Genomic DNA, 17524 nt, shown 5'->3' on the forward strand with positions numbered 1-17524 from the left:
AACCAGCGCGCTAGCCCATCAGTGCGTCCAGTAGAAGATCCGTATGCCAAGACAGCGCGAACCGAAGCGCCATCTCGGCACCGGCACGGGCGGCGGAAACACGCCACTCGCCAAGACGGTCTGGGCCCATCTCCAACCAACACGCCAGGCGCGAGAAGCTGCGCGGATGGACGGAGTCAGGCCACAGGGCTGTCGTAATCGCGGTGCCATCCTGGGACAACCGCTCCATCTCCGTCCCTAGGACCCGCAGGCGGGCCTCTGTAGTGGAAATGATCTCCAGGAAGGTCCAGGCCACCCGCGGATCCGTCCCAGACCCGACAACGCCGATCGGGTCGCGCTGGTAGCGGACGGCTTCCTCCGCCAGCCGCTGCGTCTCTGGGAAGGTCTCTACGCAAAAGGAAGAAGCAAGATTAGAAGAACTACAAGGAAGAAAAGCCGGGTCCCGACCCGGCAAATTACAAGAAGCAGCACATACTTGAGAAGGACTCTTCTAGGTGCTGCGCCTTGAGCAACGTACCGCGCCGCTCCCGCTCCACGACACGGTCGCGCTCCTCGAGTGCCTTCTCCAGATCGACCGCCTTAGCAAGGGCCGCCATCAGCTTAGTGTCCTTGTCTTCGCCCGCCTTCTCAGCCGCCTCCCGGCGACGAGTCTCATCCTGATGAGCCTCCTCGGCCGCGGCGGCCCGCTCCCGCAGGCGATCCACCTCTGCGTGGAGCCGGCCCTTGTCATTGGCCAGCTCGCCGCTCTGCTGGTCTGCCTCGGCCAGGGCCCGCTGCGTCTCCATCACCTTGGTGGCCCCCGCCTTCAGAAGCTCCACCTCGGCCTCGAGGCGGCTCTTGTGACCCACCAGCTGCTCATGCAGCCGGTTGGCCTTGTCAAGAGACCGCCGGGCCGCGGCCGCCTCTGCCCTCGCCTGCGCCACCCTGACGCCAAGGCAGCCGGCGTTAGCAGCAAGCCGGTCATAATGATGACCGGCCCGGAGCAGCCGGGTCCGCCAAGACAGCACCTCGGCTGCAAAGAAAAAGATTTCAGCACCTCCTTGAGCTCCCAATGCTTGCCCAGGAGCCGGTTGAAGGCGGCAGCCCGGAAAGTGTCAAGATGCTGAAAGAAGATAGAAGTCAGAACAAGGCCTGGCGATCTAAAGATTCGACCCAACTACTACGTAGTTGGCCCGAACCTCGGGGGCTACACCCAGTGGATGTGCTGGCGCGCCCCCACAATAAAGAAATCACAAGGAAACAAAGAAGAATGACTTACCAGGACAGCGCGCTCCAGGTCGCGCGTCCGCTCTGTCTCGGCCTGGGCGAAGGCCTCAAGTCGCTCCGTCCGGCCTCACAGACGGCGGCTGACGGCATCCAGCGCCGCCTCCTCCTGGGTCTGGGGCCCGAAGACGGCCATGCCCACGCTCCGCGCGGGCTTCGGCACGGTAGCTCGGCACCCGCCCTGCCGGGGCACCAAGGCGTGCCCCCGCTGGCCACTTGCGACGCGGCCAGCACCTCCTCCGACGCCCCTTCCGGCGCCAACGGCAACCCAGACACCGGGACGCCCTGCGTCGCCACCTCAGGCACCGCCGCCCATGGTGCCTCCTCCATAGTCGACGGCGCCTCCAGCACCGCCTCCTGCGGCGTCTCCTCCAGGACGCCGCCTCCTCCACCATCAGCCCCCGCGTGCTCGACCACGTCGGCTCGCGGCGGGGTATCGCCCCCCACCTCCACGACCTCCTGGTCGAGGATCACCACCTCAGCCCGGCCCCCACGGCCGCGCTCCCTCACCGATGATGGTTCAAAAACCGTCGCCGCCACCACCGTGCCCTTCGACATCTCGCGCCAGGCCGGCTCCACGCCGGATCGCGCCCATGCCACCGCCGCGTCGGTCCAAGCCTAGACCGACGCCGCCTCCAGCTCCGCCTCGGCCCGGTTCTTGTCCCGCCAGGCTAAGGCCTCGGCATCGTCCGGATCCAGGCCGAGGTCCAAGTCGCCTCGTCCCTCCTCCCCGGCTAGGCCGGCAAGGTCGGACCGGCTCCTGCGGAATGCAGCCGCTTCGGCGACCGCGGCCTCCGCCGCCGCTCTCGCCAGCGCGATGGGCGACCTGAAGAAGAAGGCAAAATAAGCAAAAGAGACAAGAAATCCAGGTGCGTGTAGGAAATAAAACTTACCCCGTTAAGACAGGGACCGGGATCGGCCTCCCGCGCTTCTTCTTGGACGGCCTCCCGGGCTCGGCCGGGTCCGCCGCGCGCTTCGATCCGCGGGGTCGCGGCATGATGCTGTCCTTTCCATGCGGGCGGCGCCATGCGAGGACCCGGCTCCGGCCGCGTCGCCACCTACCCCACCCAACGCCGCTACACCAACAACCGGCGTCAGCCTCGCCTTCACCGCGACATGATCAACAACTCAAGACAAAATAAAGAAGGAAACATGCAAGACTTACCGGCTCGGCGCCCGGCGCCGGCGTCGGACTCGGCCACCTCCTCGCCGCCTTGGGCCACGGGCTCCTCTGGTGCCACCGGCGCCACCTGCGACGGAGCCCGGGCGTAAGGGTGCCGGATTGCGTTCAAAAGAACCTCCCGCGTCGCGTCAAGACGAACAAGAAGATGCGCGACGGCAAAGTAAGAAGACCAGACGCTCACCTGCGGTGCCGGGTTCGACTGGCTGTATGGCGCCTTGCCGAATCGCCAATCCTCTCCAAGGTTGGGCTTGGATATGTCGTTGACGCCGCGCGCGACCTGCTCCGCAGACAGCCGCGTCGGCCCCATTCGGTTGGGGTCCTGCAGGCCAATCATCTCGCTGGTGAGGCAGGAGCGCCTCTGAAGCGGGAGGACCCGGCGGGTGATGAACGCGGCGAGGAGGTCCATGCTGGTGAGCCCCTCCTGCGTACTCATCACCGTCACCCGCTCACAGAGGTTGACGATCTCCTGTGACGGGCGCCAGAGCGAGTAGCCCCAGTTCGTCTTCACCCGCGGCGGCGCGATGATGAAGGGGGGAAGATTGATATGGTCCGCGCCATGGTTGCGGACGTAGAAGAAAGAATTCTGCCACTTCTTGGTAGAATCCTCGAGCGGGATCTTGGGGAAATCTGCCCCCGACCGCTTGGAGATGACGACGGTGCGCAGTCGGCGAACTCCCCGGCCGACGGGCCCTGCTGCTTCAAGGAGAAGAAGCGCGCCCAGAGGTCGATCGTCGGCTCGACCCCCAGGTACCGCTCGCACAGGGTCACGAAGCCGGAGAGTTGGACGATGGCGCCGGCGCCAAGATGGTGCGGTTGAAGCCTGAAGAACTCCAAGAAGGCGCGGAAGAAGGTGCTCACCGGCAGCCCGAACCCGCGCTCAAAATGAGTAAGGAAGACAACGCGCTCCTGCCCCTTGGGCCGGGGCCTTTGCTCGCCGCACGGCCGGCGGACACCGACGTCCGTCTCCCGCGGCAAGCGCCGCGAAGCTCGAAGCTGCGTAATATCCTCGGGGGTGACGTTAGAGCCCATCCAAGAGCCCGACGATAGCGCTATGGATAGAAGCGGGAAGGAGAAGACGAGCGACGGAGGAAGCTCTACTCGGGGCTGCGGGCGCAGCTGTGCGTTGGTGGCAAAGAGAAGAGCACGAGTAGGAGGACAGGAGGGCGTGAGCGAGAATGGTGTCCGCCGCCCCCTTGCCCCCCTCAATTTATAAGCCCCGGTTCAAACGTGGGGAAGTGGGATCGTCTGCATGCACCCGTTCTACTGCCCCGCAATAAGTGCGCACGTACGCGCGCACTAACTGCTCGGGGAAGTGCAACCAGCCCCCAGATGCCACAATAAATCCGCGCGTGTGGCCCAAGGGCGCGCGGCGGCGGGCCCCCGGCCCGTCGCCCGGTCCCATCACGCGCGTGGCCTGTCACGCCCCTCCGACTTCCGGGCGCCATGTGGCGCCTGCGCGAAGCCCAAGGGATCGCCACAAGATTCGACGGACTCCTCGGATCACGCCATGGACGGGATGCCGCGATCCGGTTTCCGAGAAAACCGGCACACAGCGGGTGTTGCCGGACCCGGCGTTCGCAGAATCCGCCTTGCTCAAGGGGGAAACTACGAAGGCCCACTCATCGGAAGACGGCGGACCTTCACAGCTTTAGGGACTACTGTCGGGGGGATGAACCCCGGGCAGGCAACGGAACCCGGATCCTCTTCAAAAACAGCAGAGCCCGCATAGCCCCGCAAGCTGGCACGCGCTTGGCCGGGTCGCTCGACCCGGCAGGGCCCGCCAGCCGGCCAAACTCTTCGACATGGCAAGGTATGTCAACCCGGCCACAGCAACTAGCACAAGGCAACTTGACCCGGCGCAACCAAGGCTTCCACAGCAAGCCAGCACCACCTGTGGCGTCCACGGCAACCCAGCCACGGGTCAGCTCCCGTCCCATCCAGGCCGTACGAGGGGACGAGACCTAAACCACCGATGACCAAGACAACAGTGTTTCCACCATGCCTGTGGTCAGCCGGGGTGTGGCAATAGTGCCCCTCACCTACCCGCTGACCAAGGCTGGCATGGGAACAGTGCTCCCGCCCTCACCGCTGACGACAGCAAGCGGCGGCCTGACGGAGAGCACTGTACATGACTCGACTCGGCCATGCCCTGACGATCGACAAGACGGCGCACAACACCCCTAGGCACGCGGGGCCCGCGCCTAGGGGAACCCGGCGAATCACAAGCCCACAAGCGGGACCCAGCTCGGAGTCCCGGGCACCGATAATACGGACCCACCGACTCGGCATATTACCATTGTAACCCTGGGTGGGTTGATCTATAAAACCCCCCAGGAACCCACGCCCATGGGGGCATCGCATCGGCATCATCATACAACACACAGAGACGAAAAGCAAGAAGCAAAATCATAGGACTAGCCACCCAACAGCAGTACCGAAGAGAAGGAGCAGCCCAAGCCTTGGCCAGCATCCTTCCTCCTCCATACAGCTCCAAGAGCAACATTGTACTATCAATCATCCAACCAAACTCGGCAGGACTAGGGGTGTTATCTCTCCGGAGAGCCCCGAACCTGGGTATGTCCGGCGTCCCGCGCCCGCGCATGCCAACCTCGCCTCTGGAGCCCACCAGCGCCCTCGAGCCTCCTCCTCTCTTTATCCATCCCTTGGCATCTGCCGTGCGCCCACCACGACACGCGGCCTAGGCGGTAATATAGTTTTTACTCATGGTGTATTTGTGATTATTATATGGGTGTTGATATTATTTTAGGGCATATAAATAATTTAATTACCGTCTACTGCCATTGAAATTTAACCCATTTGGCATATAAGTGCAGTACATGGCATGATTTCTTCCTTGGGTAGGAAACTCCTTTCTTGCCCTGTATAGACCTCCATTTATGCCCTAGGCGAGGCGTTTGGCCATTGCCTAGCGCCTAGGCGTGCCTAAGCGCCTCCTAGGCACTGCCTTTTCCAACAGAGCTTTTCTTTTATGCACCATTATGGAATGAGATAGTCCTTGGTTTATTTGTAGAATGCTCTATGCACTTCACTTATATCTTTTGAGTATGGCTTTATAGAATGCTTCATGAGCTTCACTTATATCATTTGAAGTTTGGATTGCCTGTTTCTCTTCACTTAGACAACCGCCATTTGTAGAATGCTCTTTTGCTTCACTTATATTTGTTAGAGCGTGGGCATATCTTCTGTAGAAAGAATTAAACTCTCTTGCTTCACTTATATCTATTTAGAGAGATGACAGGAACTGGTCATTCACATGGTTAGGCATAAAATCCTACATAAACTTGTAGATCACTGAATATGATGTGTTTGATTCCTCGCAATAGTTTTTCGATATAAAGATGGTGATATTAGAGTCATGCTAGTGGGTGGTTGTGGATTGTAGAAATACTTGTGTTGAGGTTTGTGATTCCCGTAGCATGTACGTATGGTGAACCGTTATGTAACGAAGTTGGAGCATGAGGTATTTATTGATTGTCTTCCTTATGAGTGGAGGTCGGGGACGAGCGATGGTCTTTTCCTACCAATCTATCCCCCTAGGAGCATGCGCATAGTACTTTGTTTCGATGACTAATAGATTTTTGCAAAAAGTATGTGAGTTCTTTATGACTAATGTTGAGTCCATGGATTATATGCACTCTCACCCTTCCATCATTGCTAGCCTCTTCGGTACCGTGCATTGCCCTTTCTCACCTCGAGAGTTGGTGCAAACTTCGCCAGTGCATCCAAACCCCGTGATACGATACGCTCTATCACACATAAGCCTCATTATATCTTCATCAAAACAGCCACCATACCTACCTATCATGGCATTTCCATAGCCATTCCGAGATATATTGCCATGCAACTTCATCATCATATACATGACTTGAGCATTTATTGTCATATTGCTTGCATGATCGTAAGATAGCTAGCATGATGTTTTCATGGCTTGTCCGTTTTTTGATTTCATTGCTGCGCTAGATCATTGCACATCTCGGTACACCGCCGGAGGCATTCATATAGAGTCATATCTTTGTTCTAGATATCGAGTTGTAATATTAAGTTGTAAGTAAATAAAAGTGTGATGATCATCATTATTAGAGCATTGCCCCAGTGAGGAAAGGACGATGGAGACTATGATTCCCCCACAAGTCGGGATGAGACTCCGGACGAAAAAAAAGAAGAAAGAAAGGCCAAAAAAAGAGAAGGCCCAAAAAAGAAAAGAAAAAGAGAGAAAAAGAGAGAAGGGGCAATGTTACTATCCTTTTACCACACTTGTGCTTCAAAGTAGCACCATGTTCTTCATATAGAGAGTCTCTTGAGTTATCACTTTCATATACTATTGGGAATTTTCATTATAGAACTTGGCTTGTATATTCCAACGATGGGCTTCCTCAAATGCCCTAGGTCTTCATGAGCAAGCAAGTTGGATGCACACCCACTTAGTTTTAGTTTGAGCTTTCATACACTTATAGCTCTAGTGCATCCGTTGCATGGCAATCCCTACTCCTCACATTGACATCAATTGATGGGTATCACCATAGCCCGTTGATTAGCCGCGTCGATGTGAGACTTTCTCCTTTTTTGTCTTCTCCACATAACCCCCATCATCATATTCTATTCCACCTATAGTGCTATGTCCATGGCTCACGCTCATGTATTGCGTGAAATTTGAAAAGGTTTGAGAAACGTCAAAAGTATGAAACAATTGCTTGGCTTGTCATCGGGGTGTGCATGATGTGAATATTTTGTGTGAAGAAGATGGAGCATAGCCAGACTATATGATTTTGTAGGGATAACTTTCTTTGGCCATGTTATTTTGAAAAGACATGATTGCTTTATTAGTAGGCTTGAAGTATTATTGTTTTTATGTCAAATGATAGACTATTGCTTTGAATCACTCGTGTATTAATATTCATGCCATGATTAGATACATGATCAAGATTATGCTAGGTAGCATTCCACATCAAAAATTATCTTTTTATCATTTACCTACTCGAGGACGAGCAGGAATTAAGCTTGGGGATGCTGATACGTCACCGTCGTATCTATAATTTTTGATTGTTCCATGCCAATATTATTCAACTTTCATATACTTTTGGCAACTTTTTATATTATTTTTGGGACTAACATATTGATCCAGTGCCCAGTGCCAGTTCCTGTTTGTTGCATGTTTTTGGTTTCACAGAATATCCATATCAAACAGAATCCAAACGGGATAAAAACGGATGGAGAATATTTTTGGAATATTTGGAGAATTCCGGAAGAAAAATCCACGCGAGACGGTGCCCGAGGTGGCCGCGAGGCAGGGGGCGCGCCTGCCCCCCTAGGCGCGCCCCTGGCCCTCGTGGGCCACCCATAAGGAGGTTGATGCCCTTCTTCGGCCGCAAGAAAGCTAATTTTTGGAAAAAAAAATCACGGCGAAGGTTTCAGTCAAATCGGAGTTACGGATCTCCATATATATACAAAACGGTGAAAGGGCAGCAGGACGGAACGCAGAAACAGAGAGAAACTTAGAGACAGATCCAATCTCGGAGGGGCTCTCGCCTCTCCCACGCCATGGAGGCTAAGGACCAGAGGGGAAACCCTTCTCCCATCTAGGGAGGAGGTCAAGGAAGAAGAAGACGAAGGGGCCCCCTCTCCCCTTCTCTTCCGGTGGCGCCGGAACGCTGTCGTGGCCATCATCATCATCATCGCAATCTTCACCAACAACTTCACCGCCATCATCACCAACTCTTCCCCCCTCTATGCAGCGGTGTAACCTCTCTCTTACCCGTTGTAATATCTACTTAAACATGGTGCTCAACGCTATATATTATTTCCCAATGATGTATGGCTATCCTATGATGTTTGAGTAGATCCCTTTTGTAGAGGAAAGGGTGATGCAGCAAAGTAGCATAAGTATTTCCCTCAGTTTTTGAGAACCAAGGTATCAATCCAGTAGGAGGCTACGCGGGAGTCCCTCGCACCTACACAAAACAAATAAATCCTCGCAACCAACACGATAAGGGGTTGTCAATCCCTTCACGGTCACTTACGAGAGTGAGATCTGATAGAAATGATAATAATATTTTTGGTATTTTTATGATAAAGATGCAAAGTAAAATAAAAGCAAAGTAAAAAAGCAAAGGAAATAACTAAGTGTTGGAAGATTAATATGATGAAGATAGACCCGGCGGCCATAGGTTTCACTAGTGGCTTCTCTCAAGAGCATAAGTATTTTACGGTGGGTGAACAAATTACTGTTGAGCAATTGACAGAATTGAGCATAGTTATGAGAATATCTAGGTATGATCATGCATATAGGCATCACGTCCGAGACAAGTAGACCGACTCCTGCCTGCATCTACTACTATTACTCCACACATCGACCGCTATCCAGCATGCATCTAGAGTATTAAGTTCATAAGAACAGAGTAACGCCTTAAGCAAGATGACATGATGTAGAGGGATAAATTCATGCAATATGATAAAAAAAACATCTTGTTATCCTCGATGACAACAATACAATACGTGCCTTGCTGCCCCTACTGTCACTGGGAAAGGGCACCGCAAGATTGAACCCAAAGCTAAGCACTTCTCCCATTGCAAGAAAAACCAATCTAGTAGGCCAAACCAAACTGATAATTCGAAGAGACTTGCAAACATAACCAATCATACATAAAAGAATTCAGAGAAGATTCAAATATTGTTCATAGATAAACTTGATCATAAACCTACAATTCATGGGTCTCAACAAACACACCGCAAAAGAAGATTACATCAAATAGATCTCCACAAGAGAGGGGGAGAACATTGTATTGAGATCCAAAAAGAAGCCATCTAGCTAATAACTATGGACCCGAAGGTGTGTGATAAACTACTCACACTTCATCGGAGAGGCTATGGTGTTGATGTAGAAGCCCTCCGTGATTGATGCCCCCCGGCGAAGCTCCGGAATAGGCCCCAAGATGTAATCTCATGGGTACAGAAGGTTGCGGCAGTAGAATTAGGTTTTTGACTCCTGTTCTGATCGTTTGGGGGTACGTAGGTATATATAGGAGGAAGAAGTACGTCGGTGGAGCAAAAGGGGGCCCATGAGGGTGGACGGAATGCCCTGGGGGGTAGGCGCGCCCCCTACCTCGTGGCTTCCTGAAAGCTTCTCTTACGTAGGGTCCAAGTCTCCTCGATCATGTTCGTTCCAAAAATCACGCTCCCAAAGGTTTCATTACGTTTGGACTCTGTTTGATATTCTTTTTCTGCGAAACTCTGAAATAGACAAAAAACAACAATTATGGGTTGGGCCTCCAGTTAATAGGTTAGTCCCAAAAATAATATAAAAGTGAATAATAATGCCCAATAATGTCCAAAACAGTAGATAATATAGCATGGAGCAATCAAAAAAGATAGATACGTTGGAGATGTATCAAGCATCCCCAAGCTTAATTCCTGCTCGTCCGAGTAGGTAAATGATAAAAACAATATTTTTGATGCGGAGTGCTACTTGGCATAATTTCAATGTAATTCTTATTATTTGTGGTATGAATATTCAGATCCGAAAGATTCAAGATAAAAGTTCATATTGACATAAAAATAATAATACTTCAAGCATACTAACTAAGCAATCATGTTCTCTCAAAATAACATGGCCAAAGAAAGTTCATCCCTACAAAATCATATAGTTTAGTCATGCTCCATTTTCGTCACACAAGAATGCTCTCATCATGCACAACCCCGATGACAAGCCAAGCAATTGTTTCATACTTTAGTAATCTCAAACTTATAAACCTTCACGCAATACATGAGTGCGAGCCATGGACATAGCACTTTGGGTGGAATAGAATATGATGATGGGGGTTATGTGGAGAAGACAAAAAGGAGAAAGTCTCACATCAACGAGGCTAATCAATGAGCTATGGAGATGCCCATCGATTGATGTTAATGCAAGGAGTAGGGATTGCCATGCAACAGATGCACTAGAGCTATAAATATATGAAAGCTAAACAAAAAAACTAAGTGGGTGTGCATCCAACTTGCTTGCTCACGAAGACCTAGGGCACTTGAGGAGGCCCATTGTTGGAATATACAAGCCAAGTTCTATAATGAAAATTTCCCACTAGTATATGAAAGTAACAAAACAAGAGACTCTCTATCATGCAGATTATGGTGCTACTTTGAAGCACAAGTGTGGTAAAAGGATAGTAACATTGTCCCTTCTCTCTTTTTGTCTCATTTTTTGGGCCTTCTCTTTTTTTATGGCCTTTCTTTTTTTGGGGGGCCTTCTCTTTTTTATGGCCTTTCTCTCTTTTTTTATTTTTTTTATTTTACCTCACTTGGGACAACGCTCTAGAAAATGATGATCATCACACTTCTATTTATTTACAACTCAATGATTACAACTCGATACTAGAACAAAGTATGAATCTATATGAATGCCTTCGGCGGTGTACTGGGATATGCAATGAACCAAGAGTGACATGTATGAAAGAATTATGAACGGTGGCTTTGCCACAAATACTATGTCAACTACATGATCATGCTAAGCAATATGACAATGATGAACGTGTCATGATAAATGGAATGGTGAAAAGTTGTATGGCAATATATCTCGGAATGGCTATGGAAATGCCATAATAGGTAGGTATGGTGGCTGTTTTGAGGAATATATAAGGAGGTTTATGTGTGAAAGAGCGTATCATATCACGGGGTTTGGATGCACCGACTAAGTTTGCACCGACTCTCAATGTGAGAAAGGGCAATGCACGGTACCGAAGAGGTTAGCAGTGATGGAAGGGTGAGAGTGTGTATAATCCATGGACTCAACATTAGTCATAAAGAACTCACATACTTATTGGAAAAATCTACAAGTCATGAAAAACTAAGCACTACGCGCATGCTCCTAGGGGGATAGATTGGTAGGAAAAGGCCATCGCTTGTCCCCGACCGCCCCTCATAAGGAGGACAATCAAAGAACACCTCATGTTTCAAATTTTTTACATAACGTTTACCATACGTGCATGCTACAGGACTTGCAAACTTCAACACAAGCATTTCTCAAATTCACAACTACTCAACTAGCACGACTTTGATATTATTACCTCCATATCTCAAAACAATCATCAAGCATTAAACTTCTCTTAGTATTCAACACACTCATAAGAAAGTTTTTTACTAATCTTGAATACCTAGCATATTAGGATTATTTAAGAAAATTACCATGCAATTTAAGACTCTCAAAATAATATAAGTGAAGCATGAGAGATCAATAGTTTCTATAAAACAAATCCACCACCATGCTCTAAAAGATATAAGTGAAGTACTAGAGCAAAACTATATAACTCAAAAGATATAAGTGAAGCACATAGAGTATTCTAATAATTTTCGAATCATGTGTGGCTCTCTCAAAAGATGTGTACAGCAAGGATGATTGTGGTAAAATAAAAAGCAAAGACTCAAATCATACAAGACGCTCCAAGCAAAACACATATCATGTGGTGAATAAAAATATAGCTCCAAGTAAAGTTACCGATGGAAGTAGATGAAAGAGGGGATGCCTTCCGGGGCATCCCCAAGATTTGGCTTTTTGGTGCCCTTAGATTATCTTGGGGGTGCCATGGGCATCCCCAAGATTAGGCTCTTGCCACTCCTTGTTCCATAATCCATAAAGAAAATTCACCCAAAGCTTGAAAACTTCACAACACAAAACTCAACAGAAAATCTCATGAGCTCCGTTAGCGAAAGAAAACAAAACACCACTTCAAGGTACTGTAATGAACTCATTCTTTATTTATATTGGTGTTAAACCTACTGTATTCCAACTTCTCTATGGTTTATAAACTATTTTACTATTCTACTCAGACTTCATCGGAGAGGCTATGGTGTTGATGTAGAAGCCCTCCGTGATTGATGCCCCCTCCGGCGGAGCTCCGAACAGGCCCCAAGATGGGATCTCATGGGTACATAAGGTTGCGGTGGTGGAATTAGGTTCTTGGCTCCTGTTCTAATCGTTTGGGGGTACGTAGGTATATATAGGAGGAAGAAGTACGTCGGTGGAGCAACAAGGGACCCACGAGGGTGGAGGGCGCACCCTGGGAGTAGGCGCGCCCCCCTACCTCGTGGCTTCCTGGAAGCTTCTCTTACGTAGGGTCCAAGTCTCCTGGATCATGTTCATCCCAAAAATCACGCTCCCGAAGGTTTCATTCCGTTTGGACTCCGTTTGATATTCTTTTTCTGCGAAACTCTGAAATAGGCAAAAAAGCAATTCTGGGTCCGGTTAATAGGTTAGTCTCAAAAATAATATAAAAGTGAATAATAAAGCCCAATAATGTCCAAAACAGTAGATAATATAGCATGGAGCAATCAAAAATTATAGATACGTTGGAGACGTACTAGCAACTGTAGTAGGGATTCCTGTGATCCCATAGGTGTCGTTCTACACCGACATATCCACCTTGAAAAAGTGTCTCCAATATGCACTTCTATCCTTGGTGGGACCTTCGAGTTCCTTTAGTATAGGGTTGCATATTGGGCGTGACAAGTTGGTATCAGTGCCTCGACCGACCATAGGATCCCCCTTGATTGTTTGTAGTTTGGCCGTTGTTGAGTCTAGAAGAAAACTGGTTTTCGGAGTCTAGTTATATCGGAGTGTAGGAATTCCTTTTACTCCTCAGCCCCTTCGTCATTCTGGTGAGGAATCTTGATGTAGGTGTTTTGACTTACTCCTCTTCCCCTTTCAAATTTTTCTTTAGGATCACGCGGTTAGGTTTTCGATCATTGGTTCTCAGCTCTTTTCATCCGGTGCATTTCTCGTCAAGTCGATTCGACCTCTTTGTTTTTGCAAGATCAATCCTCAGTTGTTTTCTTTTCCCACCCGCCCACACTTTTTCTTGTCGGAGCCGGAGCCCGTAATCGAGTATCCATCCTACTCGTGCGAAGTCTCTGCATTCTTTTCTCAATTATTTCAACTCTTCAAGTTATTCGTCAGTTCTACCTTCCAAGTTGCCTTTGTTTTTCCTGCCCACCCACCCTCTTATTCCCGGAGCCTGAGTCTCTTTCGAGCATAAATTTCATTCATGCGGAACCTCTTCAGTCTTTCGTAAATTATTTCAACTGGTGAATTCTCGTCTCATTCGACATTCTTCATCTCTTTTTCCTCTCCGGTGGACTCAATTCAAGTTTTTCAGCGTTGATCATATTCTTTTCCTTGGATCAAGTGTTTCCCCTGCTCGTTCACCTCTCGCCAGTTTATCCTTCCGAAGTGCTCAAGATATCTCAGGAGATTCGTCTATGTTTGAATTAATTCGAGGTTGTCACCTCATTCAAATATTTCAATTGTTCCGGTGCATCATCTATCCCCTCTTCAATCCTGTCCAACGGTGTTTTCTTTTTAGTGGGCCCTAACCCACAGGTCTTTTCCCATGATCTTACCTGACTCTTCTAATTTTCCAGAGCTATTCCCAACTCTTTTCAAGTGTGACATAAGAACGGATCCCATCAGTCACATGCCTTCTCCAAGATCGCTTTCAAATTCTTTTCATTGTTGGCTCAACCTCTTCTCCTTTCATTTTTCCAGAGTGTCTCAACAATTTTTGGTGTTGTTTCCCGTCGTCATTGGAAGACCGAAGAAGAGTTTTTCCTCTAAATCTTGCCCGTTCTCTTGAAGATTCGATGTTCTAGTTTCATGTTATCCTCTCGAATTATTCTGTTTGTTAGATATTCTTTCTTACCCATCTGGAGTATGTCAGGAGTTGTTTTTCCGTCTTTTTCACCAGAGGCCATCATTCCAGCTATCGTTCTCTATTTATCCCGGCGCATCTATCAAGTATTCTTTAATCAACTTGTTATCACTTTGTTCTTTTGCATCTAAATCTCCTCAAGCATATTTGTTCCTCTAATTCTTCCTGGTGATTCATTCCATTTCATCAGTCATTTTCAAATTCTTACTGTGGTTCCTTCAGATTCCTTTTCCTTGGTTGTCATTTTAATCCATTCGTTCTTTCCAATCCTACCGGTGGTTCATGAAGACTTTCTCAAGTTTTGTGCTATATTCCGCTTAATCCTTTTCCAATAAGAATAAGTAGTATGCAAAATCCATTGCTTGTCATCAATTTAATTTGATGAAGGATAAGCATACAATAAATCTTATTCTTATTTTCTCCAAGTGAGTAATCCCTTCCTTCGGAGTTTGTTCTTGATGAATAAATTCTAGTTCCAAGTGTTTTCATCTTTTCTTTTCCGGAGTTCAAATTTTCCTCGGCCATCTCGTCAGAATCTCCATGTAAATCACCGCAAGGTTTAATCTTATTCTTTCATCCTTCATTCTATCTCATCATCCTTTTGCCACCGGAGTTCTTGATGGAGGTTCTTCATGATTTAATTCATTCTTCAAGAGTTCATCAAGATTATTGTTGGAGGAGCGCAAATATATTTTCCTCTTGCGTCTCGAAGTGTAAATAATTCTCCGTTTTCTTCTAAAGTGGAGTTTTGCATTTCTTCGTTCTTCTCAGCTATTCAGACATTGGTTGTGGTATAATTTCACCTCATGTTTTGAGTTGTTTTTGATAAGTCCACAACAAGCTTATTCTTTCGTTGTTGATTTTCTCATCAACTCCATTCAATCCTTCCTTCTAAGTTCTTTTCATTCCACTATTTCAATTCTTCCGGAGGCATTGCGTTGTTCATCTCGTCAAGTGTCATCCCATCTTGTGAAGTTCATGTTCTATTCCTTCCATTTTAAGTCGAAGTGCTGCCCAAATTCTTATGTTCTTATTCCTTTTCTACCTTTCTCTAACCGGAGTGGTTTCAGAGTCCATCTTATTCCTGCAGCTTTCATTCTCGTCATATTCGCCGTTCATCTTTTCTACCCAAGTGCTCTCGACTTTGTTCTTCTTCTCTCTTGCGTTCTTACTTCATCTATTCCTCTTTCTCTTCCGTCTCGTTCCTAAGATCTCGGGACGAGATCTCTTGTTAGTGGAGGAGAGTTGTAACGCCCCGAGACCGATGCGCCATGTGTCTTCCAGTTATTCGCCGTCGTTGCCATGTCATTTTTGTTGGGAAACGTAGTAATTTCAAAAAAATTCCTACGTACACGCAAGATCATGGTGATGGCATAGCAACGAGAGGGGAGAGTGTAGTCCACGTACCCTCGTAGACCGTAAGCGGAAGCATTATGACAACGCGGTTGATGTAGTCGTACGTCTTCACGATCCGACCGATCCAAGTACCGAACGTACGGCACCTCCAAGTTCAGCACACGTTCAGCTCGATGACGATCCCCGGACTCCGATCCAGCAAAGTGTCGGGGATGAGTTCCGTCAGCACGACGGCGTGGTGACGATGATGATGCTCTACCGGCGCAGGGCTTCGCCTAAACTCCGCGACGATATGACCGAGGTGGAATATGGTGGAGGGGGGCACCGCACACGGCTAAGGAACGATCCGTAGATCAACTTGTGTGTTCTAGGGTGCCCCCCTGCCCCCGTATATAAAGGAGCCAAGGGGGAGGGGGCGGCCGGCCAAGGAGGGCGCGCCAAGGGGGAGTCCTACTCCCACCGGGAGTAGGACTCCCTTCTTTCCTAGTTGGAGAAGGAGAAGGGGAAGGAGGAGGAAGAGGGGAAGGAAAGGGGGGGCGCTGCCCCCCTCTCCTTGTCCTATTCGGACTAGGGAGGGGAGGGGGCGCAGCCCACCTCTTGCCTCCTCTCCTCTTCTCCCTTAGGGCCCATAAAGGCCCAATAATCCCCGGGAGGGTTCCGGTAACCCCCCAGTACTCCGGTAAAATCCCGATTTCACTCGGAACCATTCTGATATGCAAATATAGGCTTCCAATATATCAATCTTTATGTCTCGACCATTTCGAGATTCCTCGTCATGTCCGTGATCACATCCGGGACTCCGAACAAACTTCGGTACATCAAAACTTATAAACTCATAATAAAACTGTCATTGTAACGTTAAGCGTGCGGACCCTACGGGTTCGAGAACTATGTAGACATGACCTAGAACTATTCTCGGTCAATAACCAATAGCGGAACCTGGATGCCCATATTGGCTCCTACATATTCTACGAAGATCTTTATCGGTCAAACCGCATAACAACATACGTTGTTCCCTTTGTCATCGGTATGTTACTTGCCCGAGATTCGATCGTTGGTATCCAATACCTAGTTCAATCTCGTTACCGGCAAGTCTCTTTACTCGTTACGTAATGCATCATTCCGTAACTAACTCATTAGCTACATTGCTTGCAAGGCTTATAGTGATGTGCATTACCGAGAGGGCCCAGAGATACCTCTCCGACAATCGGAGTGACAAAACCTAATCTCAAAATACGCCAACCCAACATGTACCTTCGGAGACACCTGTAGTACTCCTTTATAATCACCCAGTTACGTTGTGACGTTTGGTAGCACCCAAAGTGTTCCTCCGGTAAACGGGAGTTGCATAATCTCATAGTTACAGGAACATGCATAAGTCATGAAGAAAGCAATAGCAATATACTAAACGATCAAGTGCTAGGCTAACGGAATGGGTCATGTCAATCACATCATTCTCCTAATGATGTGATCCCATTAATCAAATGACAACACATGTCTATGGTTAGGAAACATAACCATCTTTGATTAATGAGCCAGTCAAGTAGAGGCATACTAGTGACGTTATGTTGGTCTATGTATTCACACATGTATCATGTTTCCGGTTAATACAATTCTAGCATGAATAATAAACATTTATCATGATATGAGGAAATAAATAATAACCTTATTATTGCCTCTAGGGCATATTTCCTTCAGTCTCCCACTTGCATTAGAGTCAATAATCTAGATTACACAGTAATGATTCTAACACCCATGGAGTCTTGGTGCTGATCATGTTTTGCTCGGGAGAGAGGCTTAGTCAATGGGTCTGCAACATTCAGATCCGTATGTATCTTGCAAATCTGTATGTCTCCCACCTGGACTTGGTCCCGAATGGAATTGAAGCGTCTCTTGATGTGCTTGGTCCACTTGTGAAATCTGGATTCCTTTGCCAAGGCAATTGCACCAGTATTGTCACAGAAGATCTTCATTGGTCCCGATGCACTAGGTATGACACCTAGATCAG

Source organism: Triticum dicoccoides, chromosome 2B (genome assembly GCF_002162155.2).
Source record: "Triticum dicoccoides isolate Atlit2015 ecotype Zavitan chromosome 2B, WEW_v2.0, whole genome shotgun sequence".
NCBI lineage: Eukaryota > Viridiplantae > Streptophyta > Magnoliopsida > Poales > Poaceae > Triticum > Triticum dicoccoides.